Genomic DNA, 9556 nt, shown 5'->3' on the forward strand with positions numbered 1-9556 from the left:
CTAACAGATTAGTATTACGTAATCTGTACTGGGACACAGAAGGAAACAGTGTTGTTAGCTGTTCATTGCCCCAAGAATTTCTAGCCCTTTACAAATCTAATCGATTACCGCATCTTAGTTTAACTAAAGATAAGAATGTGAAGTGGGCAGACCTAGGAGAAAAAGTCACAAGGTGGGAAAAACAGACAGAATTAGAACTTTCAGAACAGGGAGTACAAAAGCAGAAGTTGAATTGGATAACACAGACACACGCAGCAGTACACTTGCAGGCAAGTGAGGACAGCTGAGTAGCACTCTTACTAGAGGAAGAGGAAAAAGCCTTATGAGACATACCAGAGACTCTCTGGTCAACAGGGAAATCAGATGTAGGACTTATTCGCACAGCAGGACCAGTCACTATCACGTCAAAGTCAGCATTTAGACCTCAAAAGAGACAGTATCCCTTAAGAAAGGATGCAGAAGTAGGAATCAAACCTATAATAGCAGCCTTACTTAAGGAAGGAGTATTGATAGAATCTCCTGATTCACCATGTAATACACCCTTATTTCCTGTTAAGAAAGCAAATGGAGAATGGCATATGGTCCAAGATTTACAAGCTGTAAATGACGCAGTTATACCTAGAGCACCTACGGTGCCAGATCCACACACTTTATTAAATGATTTGAAACCTCAACAGAAGTATTTTTCTGTGGTAGATATTAGCAATGCGTTTTTCTCAATACTGATACACCCTGACAGCCAACATTGGTTTGCATTTACATTTCAGGGGAAAAGGTATACATACACGTGACTACCACAGGGATATTGTGAGAGTCCAACAATTTTCGCACAGGAAATGGCAAGTAACCTTACGGGATTTATCCCACCGAAAGGCAGCCAGATTTTACTTTATGTAGATGACATTCTGCTGGCAGCCCCCACCCAGCAAGAATGCAGAGAAGATACCATAGCATTACTACAATTTCTAGCTACTTAAGGACACAAAGTAAACAAAAACAAACTGCAACTTTGGAAAAAGCAGGTTAAATACCTAGGATATGTAATATCCAAAGAAGGCAGAATATTAGATGAAGACAGAAAAACAGCAATATTACAAGCACCCAAACCAACTACCAAGAAGGAAATGATGTCCTTCCTAGGTATGACTAATTTTTGTCGGAGTTGGATTCCAAACTATGCCTTGGAATCTGCTCCACTGACCAACTTGATATTCAAGAAGCCTATGGCAGCACAAGATTTATTACAATGGACACCAGAAGCAGAATCAGTTTTCTGCAAATTGAAACAACTGATAGCACCCTCATTAGTTTTAGGATTACCGAACTATCATAAACGATTTTTCCAAACTGTAGATTGTAAGCAGGGTTATATGACATCAGTGTTAACACAGCAACATGGGGACAAACAATGCCCCATAGCTTACTATTCATCCCAGCTAGACCCAGTGGCGCGATCCTTGCCCCACTGTGTACAAGCAGTAGTCGCAGCTGCAATGGCAGTGCAGGCTTCAGTCTCAGCAGTGTTATTCCACCCACTCACATTGAGAGTGCCTCATGCAGTTGTGATTATTTTACTGCAAGAAAAAGTAGCATATCTTTCTCCTGCTAGACATCTTTCCTGTCTGACTATACTTTTGAGCCAACCTCATATGACAATTGAACGATGCACAACTTTGAATCCGTCAACCTTGCTCCCAACCCCTGCAGATGGCAAACCACACTGCTGCCTGCAGGAGATTGAGCAAAAGATACTGCCTAGAAATGATCTCACGGATGTTCCCTTGGATGATGCCGAGGTGACATACTATATGGACGGCTCATGTAGGAGGGGTCCTACAGGACAGAATCTAGTGGGGTAAGCAGTAGTTTCTGATACTGAGATTTTAGAAGCAAAGTCTTTACCACACAACTTATCTGCACAAGCAGCAGAACTGATTGCTTTAACAAGGGCATGTACCTTGGCAAAGGATAAACGTGTGAACAATTTTATTGACAGCCAGTACGCTTTTTCTACTGTACATGTTTTTGCACAGCAGTGGAAAAATAGAGGAATGATAACATCTACTGGTAAACCAATTAATCATGCGCAATTTATTTTATATTTGTTAGAATTTATTCAGTTACCTCAGAAAGCAGCTATCTGTAAATGTGTAGCTCACACCAAACAACAGGATAGGATTTTAAAAGGTAATGTGAGAGCTGATACATCTGCAAAGCAAGCAGCTTCAGCTTCATAAGTATTTCTTTTCAGTGAGGAATTACAACCAACTGAGATTTTAGATTTAGAAATGTTAAAAACAATGCAGACACTTACTACAAATGTAGAAAAAAAACAAAAATGGATAAAACGAGGAGCAATTCTTGAGAAAGGGCTGTACATCTCCAAAGAAAGGAAACCAATTTTACCATCTAACTTGTTTAGATATGCAGCTTTGTTGAGCCATGGGCAGTGTCATGTCTCAACAGGGGGGATGGTACAGTTAGTGAATCGAGTGTTTACAACATATGGATTTACAAACTACACAAAAAAGTTTTGTGCAGCATGCCATGTTTGTAACAAGCATCATGCACAGGGGGCACTGAAGCCTAAGCAAGGGAGTTTCCCTACACCACCGTATCCATTCCATATTATCTGTATGGATTTTATAGAGCTAAACAAATGTGAAAATAAAAAGTACTGTCTTGTCATTATAGATATGTTTTCCAAATGGATGGAAGCTTTTCCGACTAAAAATCCAGATGCAGCTACTGTTGCAAAAGTCCTCATTAAAGAAATAATTCCTAGATTTGGCATACCGGAAAAGATTTATAGTGACAATGGCACACACTTTAAAAATCAAACTACACAACAACTGAGCCGTTATTTTGGGATTTCTCTGAAAAACCATTGTGCATACCACCCCCAATCTGCAGGATTAGTAGAGAGGCATAATGGAGTTCTGAAAAATAAGCTTAGGAAATTGATTAGTGAGACACAAAAGAACTGGGTGCACTGTCTGCCTCTGGCACTGTTGAGTATGAGAATTGTTCCAAATGTAAAAGGGTTAACTCCTTTTGAAATTCTGTTTGGGAGGGCATATTATACACCTCAATGGAAACCTCTCATGCCTGCAGACCAGGAGGCTGAAAGTTCACTTGCAGAGTATATGAGGCGATTTTTGAATAACAAACTTCTGCAGTTAAATTCTGTTTCAGATAAAGAACAAGCCAGACCATCGGAAGCAGCAGTAGTCCCAGGCACGTGGGTCTGGGTGAAGGTCGTGAAGAAAAAGAATTGGAGTTCTCCAAAGTGGGAAGGACCGTACCAAGTGCTACTGACAACACCCACTGCAGTCAGGATCGCAGAGCGAGCACCCTGGATTCATCTGACACACTGTAAATTGGTTAAGAACTTTGAAATGGACAAAAACCTTGTTACTGTTGTACGACGTGAACAAAATGACCAGGTATAGAGTAAACAGGGATGCAGAACAACCTCAGAAAAATTGCATGATCATCCTGTTAGCTATACTGATAACAATGATCTTTTTGCTGTGGCCTTTCCTTTTTCCAGCCATACGAGTTGAACTGAACAAAGATGATGCATTACTCATAGACTGGCATCCAAACTTTAACACTTACCAAGCAATTAAATATGTGTATGCTGAGACTTTTAATGTTTCGAACTGCTGGATTTGCACAGCTATACCAACAGCATACGGGGGATTATTAATGACTGCTGTCCCCCTAGGGGTCAATGAGACTTGGGAAAACTTGATTGTTGATACTACACCTGTGAAATCACAAGACAAAATAGCATTGTACCCACCTGTTACACAAAAAGGGATTGTATGTTTTTATAAAAATGACACTATTCAGGTGGGTTGGAGCAATTGCAATGTGACTGTTTCTTATAAATGTTATATTAAGGCTAATAAGGCAGAAACTGTCTGTGATACAAACTATGACTCATACTTTGAGAAAATGAAGAGAACTGTTAGTGAAATACAGCATAATCCTGTTCTTTTGGAGCAACTTTCTATTATTGACAAGAAAATGTTTCATGCAGGGTGAGCATATATCAATACTAAAGTAGAGAATTGTTATTTTGTTTGTGGGAAAAAGGCATACAAATGGCTACCTGAGAATTGGTAACTGGAAATGTACTGAGAAGCAGGTGATTATCTGCTAGGTCAGGAAAATGTATGAATAGAACAATACTGTTTTCTATAATATGATTGAATATGAACAATCAGCTCTGTTTGTGTTATGAGAACATGCACAGCTGCGGAAAAGATGAGATACATGAAACAAAAGACTGCTTGAAGAATCTGTACTTGCTTTGTGCTTGAATTAGCTATAGTATCTTGAATGGTAACATAACATAGTGGGAAGTTGTATCTAACCAGTGGTCACCAAGGCCACGTTGTTTTTCTTAGGAAGTTTTTCATAAAATTGATAGTGCAAGCAGAAAATCATGGACAAACAGCTGCTATGTAATGATGATGTTAAAACTTGTGATTTGTTACATCAGCTTGGTAGGCAATGTCTTATTAGAAAATGTATAAAAATATCTGCACTTCCTGATTCTAGTTAGACAAACTCTGTATTAGCACGTTTTTGTCTCCTTGCTGCAAGATTAAAGTGCCTTAACCTGAACCTACCATGTATTGATCATTTTAAGTTTATTTTTCCTATGACAGAGAGGATGCCTGAGGAGTGGAGGAAAGGTGTTTTGGTACTGGATTAAATGAATAAGGGTGGTGTGCAGAGCTGTAGTAACTATAGAGGGGTAATATTGATCATTCACAGCATTAAATTATTGGAAAGAGTAGTGGAAGCTGGTTTAAGAAGGGAGGTGATTATTAGTGATCAGCAGTATGGTTTCATTCCAAGAAAGAGCACTACAGATGCAATGTTTGCTCTGAGACTGTTGGTGTAGAAGTACAGGGAAGGTCAGAAGGAGTTACATTGTGTCTTCCTGGATTTAGAGAAAGCATATGACAGGGTGCCTAGAGAAGAGTTGTGGTATTGTGTGAGGAAGTCGAGAGTGGCAGAAAAGTATGTAAGAGTGGTACAGCATATGTACAAGGGTAGTGTGACAGCAGTGAGATCTGCAGTGGGAGTGACAGATGCATTTAAGGTGGAGGTGGGATTACATCAAGGATCATCTCTGAGCCCTTTATTATTTGCAGTGGTGATGGACAGGTTGACAGCCAAGATCAGACAGGAGTCCCCGTGGACTATGATGTTTGCAGATGACATTGTGGTATGTAGTGAGAGTAGGGAACAAGTTGAGGAGACCCTGGAGAGGTGGAGATATGCTCTAGAGAGGAGAGGAATGAAGGTTGGCTGGACTATGACAGCATATATGTGTGTGGATGAGAGGGAGGATACAGGGATGGTTATGATGCAGGCAGTAGAGTTGGCGAAGGTGGATGAGTTCATATACTTGGGATCAACAATTCAGAGTAATGGTAAATGTGGTAGAGAGGTGAAGAAGAGAGTACAGGCAGGGTTGTGTGGGTGGAGATGAGTGTCAGGAGTGATTTGTGACAGATGAGTACCAGTAAGAATGAAAGGGAAGGACTACAAGAGGGTAGTGAGACCAGCTATATAATATGGGTTGGAGACAGTAGCATTAACAAACAGGCAGGAGTCAGAGTTGGATGTGGCAGAGTTAAAGATATTAAGACTTGCACTGGGTGTGATGAGGGTAGACAGGATTAGGAATAAGTATATTAGAGGGTCAGCCCAGTTTGGACAGTTTGGAGACAAAGCCAGAGAGGCAGAATTACATTGGTTTGGACATGTACTGAGGAAGGATGCTGGGTATATTGGGAATAGGATGCTAAGGATGAAGCTGCTAGGTAAGAGGAGAAGATAAAGGCCTAAGGTAAGGTGTATGGATGTGGTGAGAGAGGGCATGCAGATGGTTGGTGTGACAGAGCAAGATGCAGAGGACAGGAAGAAATGGAAACAGGTGATCCACTGTGGCGACCCCTAATTGAGAAAAGCCAAAAAAAGACGAAGATGCTCCACCTATACAGATGCAGCTGCATATGCAAATATGGTCTACTGATGTTTCCTGTGGTCTTACCTACACACTTCTCAGCTGGTGTGTGGGTAACACCCACCTCTAAAATGCTGTCTGACACTTGTATATTGGTATGGGCAGGTGACCCAAGGCTGCTGAGGAGCTGTTCCACATGTGTCAGGGGTTATGGGTTGCATGACCCCTCCCATTGAGAGGTGATCCCCCCATACCGCAGCAGCATGCTTGCGGGCATTGTGAAGCAGGTCAGAGCAATGATGCCGAACCTGCTCATAATTTCAGTTATGGTGTCCAACATCGTTGACCCTGTGGACGAGGTCATGTGTATGCCTGCCAAACAGTAATGCATAGTGATTGCTGAAGTAGCTGAGAATGATCTCCATTTCCTCTGTTGAATATGATGGAAGCCACCCTAAGGACATCTTACCTGAAAGACATAAAGATGGAAACAAGTCTCAACAAATCATACAGCAGGGTTACCATAGTTCTTAATACACATTTCTGTCCCACTCCAAATCTGCAATAACAAACTATTCACACAACTCAACAGGTATGGCACACCTTAACTAACAGTGGGATATATATGTATTGTTTTGTATTATAACACACTTTGTGCTATGTGTCTGTGGCCATGTTCCCTGTGTGGACACTATCATTGCTGGTGTGTTACAGACTATTCACCTGCATGGCGTTGTCAGGGCTACTATGGTTCCATATATGCATGTGGTATGCTTGCTATGTGATTGCTGCACATCTGGCATTCTGTGTTATTGGGACTATCTATACATGCTTTTGGACATATTCAAGGATTGTGTAGAATATTACTATGTTCTATAACAGTGACATAGCAGCATGTTTAGGGGATATTTGATAGCAGAGCCACCTCTCCAACCTCATCTGGCCATGTTATCAGGCCACATCATGTGTGTGACCCACCCTGGGGCCTCCTTAACTACTTGTCCACACTATCTTCAGCTGGAACCTCCTCAGGGGCTGGTGCCCCCCCCCGGGGGCATACAGAGACATGATCCTGTAACCCATGGTCAGGTCCAGGGTTTGGTGCATAGGGAGCTGCACACAAACCAGAGGGATATGCTACAGCACCTTCAGGTCAACAGTACACACTCACAGATTCCACATTTTACAACTGCTCAGCCTCCAGCCAAGGCACCTTCAGGTCCATGCAACAGTTGTTGTGACTGGCAATGGGTGGGAGCCTTGGTCCCATTGTTTCCATATGGGGGCTCATGTGGCTTCCACATTGCAGAAGACACTCACCATCCAGGGTGTTTACTCACCACATGTGTCATATACCACCCTTGTAGGCTCTGTTCTCTATCTACCAACTCAACCCACCTCCACAAATATACCTGTTATCCTTACCCAGATTAACAATCCCACCTTCACAGACAAGTACAATGTGGTCCCAAAAAGGGGTTCAAAAGTGACATATCTGTTCATGTTGCACACATTTACTGCTGTACATTTGTGTGGATTGATATGTGTGATATCTCGTCCCACATAGCATGCAGCACTATGATGCAAAAATACGGGGCATGTAGATATATATATATATATATATATATATATATATATATATATATATATATGTGTACATATGTGTGTGTGTTTGTATATATGTAGACACATTCATGTATATATCTCTATATATGTGTAGATATATATTATGTTGTATATCTGTGTTTATATATACATGTAGTTGTCTGTATATCTGTAGACATACATGTATGTATATATCAATATATGTATATATATTTATATATACATACATGTATATATATATATATATATATATATATATATATATATATATATATATATATATATATATATATATATATCTACATGTATATGTGTATATATATATATATATATATATATATATATATATATATAGTACATACATATATATATATATATATATATATATATATATATATATATATATATATATGTATATCTGTAGAGATATCTACATATTTATATATATATATATATATATATATATATATATATATATATATATAGATATATAAATATTTATATCTCTACAGATATATATATATATATATATATATATATATCTGTAGAGATATCTACATACATATATATATATATATATATATATATATATATATATATATACATATATATATATATATATATATATATATATATATATATATGTGTATATATATATATATATATAGATATATATATATATATATATATATATATATATATATATATATATATATATATATATATATATATATATATATGTATACATAGTACATTCAGACATCAGGTCCACGATCTCTGACTCTCCTTCCTGCACAGTTGGAGTTGTCTGCCTTGCTACAACACATACAGGTGCCACATATGGACACAGCCTTACATTAGGGTGGTATATACACGGACAAATTGCAGGTAAACCTATTACACATTTATGGCATTTCAGCATGCTACATTGCACATTAACCTGAGTATCCTGGATGTGGTGGACTCTGGAGCCCACATATCCATCATTATGCCATTACCTCCACCACTGTCTACTGGCCACACTACTAGACCTGTTTTCCATTACACAGAACACACTATGATGGCTTACATCTTGTCAGTCAGTGCTGCTCTGCACAGTCGATGGGAATATGCCCCCACCCACAGGAACAGGCTCTAGTGTCCATAGCATTTGTTCAGCTGAACATCATTACAACAACAACACCTGCTGGCACATATAAATCATTCAACATCATCTATCCCATTATTATGGCTCAAGTACTACAGTCAATTACATGCATATATACTTCACATACCTGTTGTGTGAGTGATAGCTGTTCAAAAGCTTCTTTTTATTCTTAGCCTTAGCCTACAGCTATTTTTCTTTATTGATTGAGATTGTGTGTGTGTGTGTGTGTGTGTGTGTGTGTGTGTGTGTGTGTGTGTGTGTGTGTGTGTCTCTCTCTCTCTCTCTCTCTCTCTCTCCCTCTCTCCAGTAGCTGGAATGAGCTGCTTTGAATAGATTGCAGCATGTCTTTTGTAGGTGAAGCACATGATCAGATGATGGCCTCTGCACCAATCAGTGTCCTCCACTTGCTACCTGCATACAGCATGTTGTGTAGTACTTCCAAATATCACTGTCATGTCAACCCACTACTATAAATCCCTACATCATTTGGGCTTAGTCCCTTTACCTTTCCTGCATGGCAGACATCCTTCCTGCATGTGGGCAGCAGTGTTACAGACAGCAGGTAGCAATACCACTCAGAAGAGGACTTGCAGTCTCAGGGCTGCAACATATTTGTGTAAGGTTCCAGAACTACAGACAGAGTGTGAGTAGTGTTGGTATATGCATTGTATAGCACCAGTTTTGCAGGGTCTGTGTGTACATACTAGTTTAACATGGACTGCAGTCTGTCTGCATAACTCTCAACTGTGGGCCTATGTTTTGTTTGTCCACCACACAGGTCTTGTGTCAGATATATCACTGGCAGTGTGTGT

This window comes from Protopterus annectens, chromosome 5.part0 (genome assembly GCF_019279795.1).
Source record: "Protopterus annectens isolate FY-2018-M chromosome 5.part0, PAN1.0, whole genome shotgun sequence".
Taxonomy (NCBI): domain Eukaryota; kingdom Metazoa; phylum Chordata; order Ceratodontiformes; family Protopteridae; genus Protopterus; species Protopterus annectens.